Below are 10,306 nucleotides of genomic sequence, written 5' to 3' on the forward strand. Positions count from 1 at the left end.
CATTCTGAGCCTTCCAGCATCTTTCAGGACACTTTTTCTCTGCTTAAACCAGTCAAGGATTCTGTTGCTGTGACTCAAGACATGGATTTATACAGAATTTGGTACTAGAAAGCAGATTTGTTACAAGTTGGGGCTTTAAATAATAGCAAAAGAAGGATTAAATTTCTAGGAAGCACTGGCCTAAATACTCTACATGATCAACAGGATAATTCTCGCCAGAAATTTGTTAATGAACACAAGCCAAATCAACACTAGTAGCATTATTACTCTTAGAAAAATAAAATTGGGCTGGAGGGTATAGCTCAATGGTAGAGAGTATGCTTAGCATGCATAAGGCCTGGGTTGAACTCCCAGCACCAAGGAGAAAAGGAAGGAAAAGACGAAGGAAGAGAGGGAGGGAAGAGAAAGGGAGAGGGGAAGGCAGACAGGCAGGCAAATGGATTATTCTGAAAAGAAGAGTAATGAATGGGAGCTAGCCCTACCAGATGTATAGAAAACGTGATGCTGGTCGGAGGCATGGAATGAAATTTAAAGTTCTGAAATATTTCTAAAGCATCTGTCATTCAGGTTATTAAGCTATTGTTCTGCAAAAACTGCCCTTCATACTCTCTTTGTAAGGGTGAGACTAGAGTTCTGCAAATTCTCCTTTATCAGCTAGTATCCTGCCTGGCTTTGCCAAAAGGCATCATTCATTTGAAAGAGACTGGAAAGCCTGAGGGGTGACAAGACCCTGATGCTTCATGTCTTGCTCCATGTTGCTTTATGTTGCTCTTCCCTTCAGCAGAAACAGTTGGGTCTAGTTTCTACCCTGGGTGGAGAGAATAAACTCCATTTTTCTCACTGTACTCTCACAACAGGCTCTGATATCAGGTGTGTGGGGTTTTCCCCATATACCTGCTGAGTGTCTTCTAATTCTACCTGATAGAGTGACACTATCTATCTGGAGGAACCATTTAATCAGATGTTAATTGAAAGCCTCAGGTTGATTTACCTGTGATTCTGACCTACTAGCTAAAAATCCAGGTTTCCAAGATCCCCTCTTCAGGTTCAATTAGTTAACTAAAGCAGCTCATGAAACTCAAGGAAACGAGTTTACTGATTTATTGTAAAGGACATTACAAAGAATACGGATGAAGAGTGGTGCATGGCAAGGTGTGGGGAAGGACTATGGAGCTGCCATACCTTCTCTGCGACAGGAAACTCCATGTGTTCAGGTGTCCATCCAGAAGCTCTCTGAACCCTCTTCTTCTAGGGCTTTATTGAAGGCTTCATTACACAGGCATGATTGATTAAATCCTTGACCACTGGTGATCAACTCAAATTTCAGTTATAGCCACTTCCTCAGAGATTGGCAGGAGTGGGGGGGTAGGATAAAAATCCAAGCCCTAATCCTGCCTTGGTCTAGTGGGCATGGCCAGCCATCCGTCAGGTCATTAGCATACCAAAAAGACTCATCACCTTGAAGATTCCAAGGATTTTCAGAGTTATATGCCAGAAATAAGGAGAAAAGCCAAATATTTATTTCACAATGCCACACACTCTTTCAGATATTTTCTCCTGATGGGCCCTCACAAGTACCAGCATCCTCTGGGCAACGCTCCTTTCTCAGAGGTCTGAGTCTCAGTGACACAAAGCTCTTCTCTGTGCCTCTATGTTCTGGTAACTCCAAGTGCTCCCCTTTGTCCCATAGTCTTTGGGGGAACAGCTGCTTCCTTAAGGTCATTATCTCTCTCAGGATCCCTTCCCACGTGTTTAAACATGTTCAAACAATTCCATACATCCGATTCTTTTGATTAAAATGACTAATAGGGTTTTGTTTTTCTTATTGGTTCCTGATTAACAAAATTAGATAAAACATAGACACACGGATATATAGATAATAGATAGAGGATAATAGATGACAGAAAATGATTTATAGAAAAAGATGGGTAGATATTTGGACAGATGGGGAGATAGATCATAGATGATTGAGAGAAAGATAGTTGGATGGATAGAGAGAAAGAGAAAGAGATAATGAAGTCATTCCACATAACTGGGAAATAATGTATTATTCAGTCAATCAGCTTATGACACCTGGGAAACTATCAGATAAAAACAAATCCTAGATTAATCAAATATTTAAACATAAAATTAAAGTCATAAAAAGCTGTATTTTGTTATACTCTCAAGGCGTGGAAGACTTTCTAAATAGGATCTAGAACACACGAATGTTACAATGAAATGTTCATTTATCTATATAAAACGGATAACATTTTACAGAGAAAAGTATCATAAGGGAAACAAACAGACTAATCCAAAAATTTTGTCAAATGTGTGCTACTAATATCAAAAAAGGCTCATTTCAAGTCACCCCATTGCCTCAGGATGCTGGGTGGCAATAATGGCTAGCACAAAGGGGAGCAAAACCACGTACATCATAAGGCAGGGAGAACAAGAGAGAAGGAGACTGGGACCCCACAATCCCCTCCAAAGACCAAAGGACCTGCCACTAGGTTCCATCTCTTCAAAGTTTCATCACTTCCCAATAGAGCCACTCTGGGGACCAAGCCTTTATCACATGGACCTTTAGGGGACATTTAATATCCAAATCATAGCACTCAATTAAAAATTATCAAAGAACACACACACACAAAGTCCACATAAAGGGCAATGGCTGTGGCTCACAAACACATGAAAAGGTGATGGATCTCACCCGTTGCTGTAGTTTGGATCTTGAATGTCCCTCAAAGGCACATGTGTTAAAGGCTTTGCCACCAGGCTGCGGTGCTATAGGGAGGGGGTGGAACCTCTTGGAGGTGGGGCCTACCAAGAGGAAAAGTCATTCTAGGTTTGCCCTCTAAGAAAATGAAATGGACAGTCCCTTCTGCCATGTACTTCTACCATGATGTGCTGCCTCACCACAGGCCCAAAAAACAATGTGCCAACTGACCACAGACTGAGCCAAAATAAACCTTTCTTCCTTATAAGATGATTATCTTGGGTATTTTGTCACGTAATGGAAAGCTAACTAACACACTCAAGTAGTGGAAGTAGGAAATAAAATGACAGCCATATGCCATTTTTCACTTTTTCTTTTTCTTTTTTTTTGTTTCTTTCTTTTTGATACCAGGGATAGAATCCAGGACAAACTGGTCCCAGTGCTGTGGTGCTTAAACATTGAGCCACTACCCAGCCCTTTTTATATTTTATATTGAGACAGGGTCTGACTAAGTTGCTTAGGGCCTTGCTAAGTTGCTGAGGCTGACTTTGAACTGTGATCCTTCTGACTGAGCCTCTAGGATTATAGGGCTATACCACCACACCCAGTAATTTCTCACTTCTTGACTTGCTAAAAATTCAGGATATGTAAGAACACTAACTGTTGTTAAGAGTATGATAAACAATGCTTGTGAGAATATAAATTGCTCAAACCTCCAGAGAGCACGATTTTTAATAAACAATGACATTTTAAATACACATAGTGATAATTCTATGCAATAGATCTCTATGACCTTGCCCGTTTTACAGGTCAGGAAACTGAAGCACACAGGATTACTGCACCATACGAGCATTTTCCTCCACACCCCTGCTCAGGGATTCCCCTCCTAGTTATTTCTATTTAATTTGTACGTTTATAAATTAAATATATCCAAGGATATTTACTGTAGTAAAATACTGAGAATAGCCAATCTCCCTCCACAAGAGAAAAACCTAAATAAAGTGTAATGCACTCATAAATTAGAATGTAATGCATCCAGTAAATAACTGAGGCATCTAATATGAATTTACATTTTAAAAAAATTACCAAGAGAAATTGTTGACTTCACATAGGGATAGCTTATATCTATTCTCACATTATGGAATTGATAAAAGCTGGACAAATTCTATAAAACAAGTATAGAATGCATTGGAGAGAGTGGTCAAAGCAGGCAGAAATTAAGGGAGAAAGTATTTAAAACAATAAAACTCATGAGTTGTATTCCATATTTAGTCTGGCTCTTCCCCTCTGGGTGTAATGGCCCATGAGAAACAGAGCTTGAAGCTCAAAAACACAGCATGACTGGGAAGGGGGTGGGAGGGCCGATATCGCAGACAGACAGGAACCCCCACGTGTGCATACTCCTTCTCTTCAAGGTGTGGTCTAATTTCCAAGCTTGCGCTGGTAGGAAGGACTCCAAGAAACTATGCAAAAAAAGCTAATAGCTAGAGGAAAATAACTGATCAGGATTTACTATAGCCACAGCCGCAGATCGACAGAAATTGAAGTGTAAGTACTGCCAAGGGGAAGAACCCTGAGGAACATGCTGGGCTCTCATTTCAGATCCCAGGAAGGACAAACTGGTTCTGCAGTATGAAAAACAGGCCCAAGGTAACAGGAGACCAAAGAAAGAGGCAGGAAGATCCAGGATTTAAGAAAGATCAATTTATTGAGGGGTTACTGTCATAGGTGGCGGCAAGACCAGGTGGATTCTTTTGATCTGGATCGTAAGTTGGGGTTTATCATGTAGTCTGGACAAAAATAACTTCATCCAAGCTGGAACATATCTGATTTATCTCAAGGTAATATCAAAGTCATCAGGCACACCTCTGGTGATCTAATTACTTTGTTTACAGTATGTGGAGAAACTATGAAGGAAAATCCAACTAGGGTTACTCAAGGGCAATTATGGGGGCACGGCCACAGACACATGACTGATTTAATTGGTATTTATACAACAGGAGCAAGGGGCATGCTAGAGGAGCACAGGTAAAATTAAAAGGACCTATCAGGTAGACCGCAGAACATATTCAGATTGAGGCACAGTGAAGGGAGAAGATGGAAAATGTAGGAAGGGTGTGGGAGATACATGTGACAGCGTAAAAAAATAAACACATATATCTACATCTGGAATTCCAGGAGAAGTAAGAAATTGAGAGAGAAACCACATCGAAAGAAATACTAAGTAGGATTTTCAAAAAGAAGTCAACTCAGGTTAAAGATGGCCTATGGAAACCAAAGAAAATAAATAGAAATAAAACAACATATTACACTTAAAAATTACAGAAACACATTCTTTTAAATGGTAAAAAGTGAAATAGGGCTGGAGTTGTAGCTCAGTGGTGAGAGTGTTCACCTCGCACATGTGAGGCACTTGGTTCGATCTTCAGCACCACATAAAAAAACAAAATAAAAGTATTATCCATCAACACCTAAAGGGATATTAAAAAGGGATATTCTTTAAAAAGTGAAATAAAGGCAATTTCATTTTTAAAAAATGAATAAAATTCTTTACCAAAAACCTGAACAAGAAGTGCTGAACTAAGATGCAGTCTTGAACCCAGGTGTCCTTCAAGGTGCATGAAGCACAGGAAGGAACAAAGGAAACCAGAAAGATAAATAATACAGATCTTATACAGCCAAAAATGAAAGGATATTTAGGGTTGAAATATATATAAAAATAAAATAATACTAATTCCAGCAAATGAAAATGGACTAAATGCTCCAATTAAAAACTGAATATTCTCAAGCTGAATAAAAATAAATAAATAAAGCCAAATACATGCTGTTTATAAAAGACACCCAGGAAAAACAGGAACACAGAGAGATTGAGCATATAGCCCTCTGACAGATGAGAAAAGCAAGGTCTCAGATCCTTCAGAGATGGAAGTCTGGGTCATCTCCTATATTAGTTTTTAATTACTACAGTGAAATACCTGAAGCAATTAATTAATAAAGAGAAAGGGGTTATGTAGCTCAGAATTTAAAGGTTTGAACCAAGACTGAGCAGAGAGAGGGGCATGAGTTTGGGCTTCTAGAAAGGGTAGCTTATCATTGGAGCAAGCAGTCACACTCAAGTCAGAAAGCAGAAGGACTGAAAGAGTGGGACCCCACAATATCTTTTCAGGGCACCCCCAATGCCCTGAGAACCTTTCACCAGGACTGGTCTCCCAAAGGTTCTACCACCTCCCAATGGTGTCACCCTGGGGACCAAACTCTTAACATCTAGACCTTTGTGATTTGCTTCTCATACTTAACCATAATCATCCTCCACCTGGCAAACAGCAGGACCAGCCATGGTCATGCTGGCCAAGGGTGAAAGAATCTGGAAGGGGTAAAAGATGAGGGAGATGACTCATGTCATCTCTCATCCTGGGACCAGCTACGATTGTATGGATTGTAGTTTTTATTTTTTAATTATTATTTTCATCAGCTTTTGAGATTATAACAGCATACCTGTGATGATCAACTTATAAAGAGGAAAGGTTTATTTTGGCTCACAGTTTGGGAGGTTTTCTGTCCATGATTGATTGGTCCATGGCTTTGGGCCAACAGAGACCCATCCTAGACATTTATCTCATGTCTAGGAAGTGAAAGAGGAAAAGGGAAAAACTATGGTCCCAATATTCCATTCAAGGATATGTCCCCAGTGACCTAAGACCTCTTACTAGGCCCTGCCTCTTGAAGATCCCACCACATCCCAATTATCACATCACCCTGGGGACCAAGCCTTTAACACATGAGCTTTTGGGTGAGTTTCCAGATTTAAACAACAGTCAACGACTCTCCAGACAGCTAATTTACTCCAGACATCGTGGCTTTCCACTGCCTTGAAGGGGTCTCTGAGCCGTACTGGGTTTGTATCTTCACTCTCAGAGAAGAAGTAAGGACACTGTATTCCTGTAACCATGTAAAAGTGACAAACTGGACAGAGTGGGAAGGTGCAAACTAGCCAGGCGATGCCAGAATGAGATGCACAAGACACAAGCCTTGCTTCTACCACCCTGTCCCCAAGGCCTTCACTCTCACCAGGGCCAGTGGGCTTCAGATTGTTTTGTGAAAGACTGAAGAACCCACTGGCCCTGTACCTGTATAACCCAAAGATAAGGACATGTTCGTGTCCCTTGGGGTGAATGAGCCTTAGGTGGCAGATCAATTCCAAGCTATGGTAGTTCAGAGGTATTTCAGAAAATGGAAATGTGAGTTGAGACTAATCACATGCATTCCTAAGCAAGTGATGACCAGCCAGAAATGAACAAGTTCATTACCCCCCTCTTCTCTTCCTTATTCTCCCTTTCCTTCCTACCTATTTTTATGAGAAAATAAAGAGAAAAAATCCAGACCAAATGTTTGACCTTGTGTTTTCAATAGAAAACATCTGAGGAGGGACTAAAATCCATCCCTAGAAAATGTAATTGCCCACACATGGATAAAATGGATTATCTGCATAAGATAACCCTCCATGAGAGAAGCCATGCTGTACACTCCCCCAAAACACCAGATTCCTAGCTGCCCAATGCCTTTGTCATGCCAACTACCTGCCTGCAGGGCTGTGCTCTGCCAACCTCAGCCTCCTTGGGTCTTTCTATACTTCCTCAAATTTCTCTGAGCCCTGCAGCCAGCCCCCACATCTGGTGCCCACAAGGCAGGCAACAGGTGACTTCTCATCTGCCTCTCGGTAGGTTTTTCTTTTCCTTGTGGTGTTAGAAATTAAACCCAGAGCCTCGTGCATACTAGTTGAACACTCTACCACTGAACTACCTCCCCAATTTTGCCTTTTGATAACTAATCTTGTCTCTAAAAGAAGCCTGAGCTCTTTAAAAGCACCTGTGCCCCTAACCCGTGAGCAAATTCAGCACAGAGACACACTGTTCCATCTCTTCCTCCCTGGAGCTGGGCTTCTTAATATGCCACTGCATGGGATATGGCTGGAGTCTGTAGGGAACAAAGTCCCAGTGCAGTCCCGGTAGTCCAGACCTAGCTGGCACAAGGCCAGGCTTCAGGAAGCAAATTCCAAGAGGTCACCACCTACTGACCTCTTGGCTCAGATCAGGGGCTACCACCTGGCTCAGCAAAGGTGACAGGAAACCAGGACTCCTTCCTAGAAAAGATCTGTCCTTGGAAAGTGCAAATATGGGAAAATAAACGCCTTTCTTAGTTTGATTTAGGGGCCTAAGTCCTCAGAGAACTTCTTGCTCTTTCCTGACAACGACCAGGACTGTACCCGTTGCCAGAGATCTGCAGGGTAACAGATGGACCATGAGCCTGAACAAACACAGGAAGAGAGATAAGAAGGCACATGGGCTTTACCATGAGGTGCTGATTCTGGAAGGGATCAAAAGGACACTTGAAAACAGTTATCTGCTCCTGAAAATTGAATGGACCAGAGTGGACTAAACAGAGTGTTTGTTCTCTCAAGACCAGCAAGGGGACAGAGGGAAAAGAGCACTTACCTGGGGAAGCTGCAGTGCTCCAGGAGCCCCCACCTTTGGTGTCTCCTGTCCAGCCTGCGGAACACTAGAATTGAGGTGCCTTGTAACATGGGTGGTGTAGCCCACATTTCAGGCTGAACCCCAAAGGCTGGAAACAGATTGAGAGGGTCCCAGAGCTAAGGCTCATGATGACAAGCCTCCTACCAGCCTTATGCCTGCTCCTCACCACTTGGTGGGACAGAAGGTCCTTTCTGGGCTGCAGATGAGGTGCTGTGCCCCGGATGTCTGCTCTCCAGGAAAGTCACACAAGAACCTGGCAGGTGACATTAGGCAAGACTAGTTCAAATCCCTTAGCTTATGGGGCCTTTTCCCAGGCAGCACTGTGTGCCCTGGGGCCAGATGTGCCAGGTTTCAATCTCTCCAGAGGAAGGTGTCTCAGTGGCCCAGCTTCATAGCATTTCCTTGCTGCCCAGGGGGACAGATGAGAAAGATGCCACATTCTTCCAGGGGAAGAGAGAGACACACTCATAACACATTCTTAATTAGAGTGGTAGATCTAATACTCAGTTTACCTCTGCATTCTTTATATATATATATATATATATATATATTTAGTTTTAGGTGGACACAATACCTTTATTTATTTTTTTTATTTTTATGTGGTGCTGAGGATCGAACTCAGTGCCTCATGAGTGCTGGATGAACGCTCTACCTCTGAACTACAACCCCAGCCCTTACCTCTGCATTCTTCATAAACACCAGAGAAATGCCATTGCAGACTTACACAACAGATGAACCCACAAAAAAAAAAAGAGATGGGGTGGGGAGAGAGAGAGAGGGAGAGAGGGAGGGAGGGAGAGGGAGAGAACAACAGATAGGAGAGGCCAACGGTTTGTTGGAAGAGAGGTAAGCAGATGAGGGGTAGGAAGTCCTTCAGCAGGGCCAGACCTGAGCCCAAACAGAAGCAAAAACAGTGAGAGGAAGACAACAAAGACCCAGATCCATCCTGCTGGAGGTGAGAGAGGCTGGGGCTGGATTCTGAGTGGGATAACCAGGGTCACCACCTGTGTGAGGAGCCCCAGAGGCGCCCACTCTAGGACACTCCACTTATCTGAGCAGGTGTGAAGCCCCAGGCCCACACAGGTGGCTGCTCAAAGAACATTGTGGTGCTGAGACCGCAACCCACTCTCCCACCAGGCTGCTGGGAGCCCACTGACTCCATAAAACAAGAAACTGAAGGATTCTTCTCTGAAGAAACTGAAAGATGAACAACCAACAATAAAAATTAAAAAAAATAATAATAAAAGCAAATCTCCTTTCAAAAAAAAAAAAAAAAAAAGAAAAAGAAACTGAAGGAGCCAGACATTGAGTGGAACATGTGGAGTGTGTGGGTATCGGCCAGCCTCGATGCTGCACAATCACCCCGTCCCAGGTGCCCAGCAGTTGACAAGGACTACTGATACACAACAACTCACACACCTCCAATGCCTCACCCTTAAATAATACTAAGTCCCAGGAACAATTAGGGAAATATTGGGGGGAAGCTTCCAAAGTGCAATACAGAGAACAGAAGTACTTCAGAGAAAGTAGGAAGTTACTTAAGGAGGCTGAGTGAACTGGAGGGTGCCAGGAACATAAGAGGGTACAGGAACATAAAGAAACTTGAATTATACAACAGAACAAACAGAAAATATAGACTCCATGATGTGAGAGGAAGAGATGCTTTAAGAAGGGGAACAAACAGTGTCAGAAACACCCATAACGTCTGTTAGAAACTCCTAGAAACAAAGAACTACAAGAGAAATGATATATTCAAATAAGCCTGAAAGATAAATATGAAAAAAAAAAAACAACCTACCAAATAGAGAAAAATAATAAAATTAGAAGACAAATTCAGGAAATACAACTTATAATACTAGTGTTATGGGGCTGGAGCCTTCTGAGAAATTGAGGCAGCACAAAGACCCATCCTTCAAACCCTGATTCTTGCCATCAAGTCAGAAAGATTTCAGACATGTATGTCACTCAGAGTAATGGGAATGCGTTTATTGAAGGGATAGGAAAAGGGAAAGGGGACACTCTCAAGGGAGAGAGTAAGTCATCTCAGAACAGGGACAATGTACCTCCAGCTTTTTGG

The sequence above is a fragment of the Marmota monax genome, unplaced genomic scaffold, assembly GCF_021218885.2.
Source record: "Marmota monax isolate L192 unplaced genomic scaffold, Marmota_monax_Labrador192_F-V1.1 WCK01_AAM20220418_F8-fsc00034, whole genome shotgun sequence".
Lineage (NCBI taxonomy): Eukaryota > Metazoa > Chordata > Mammalia > Rodentia > Sciuridae > Marmota > Marmota monax.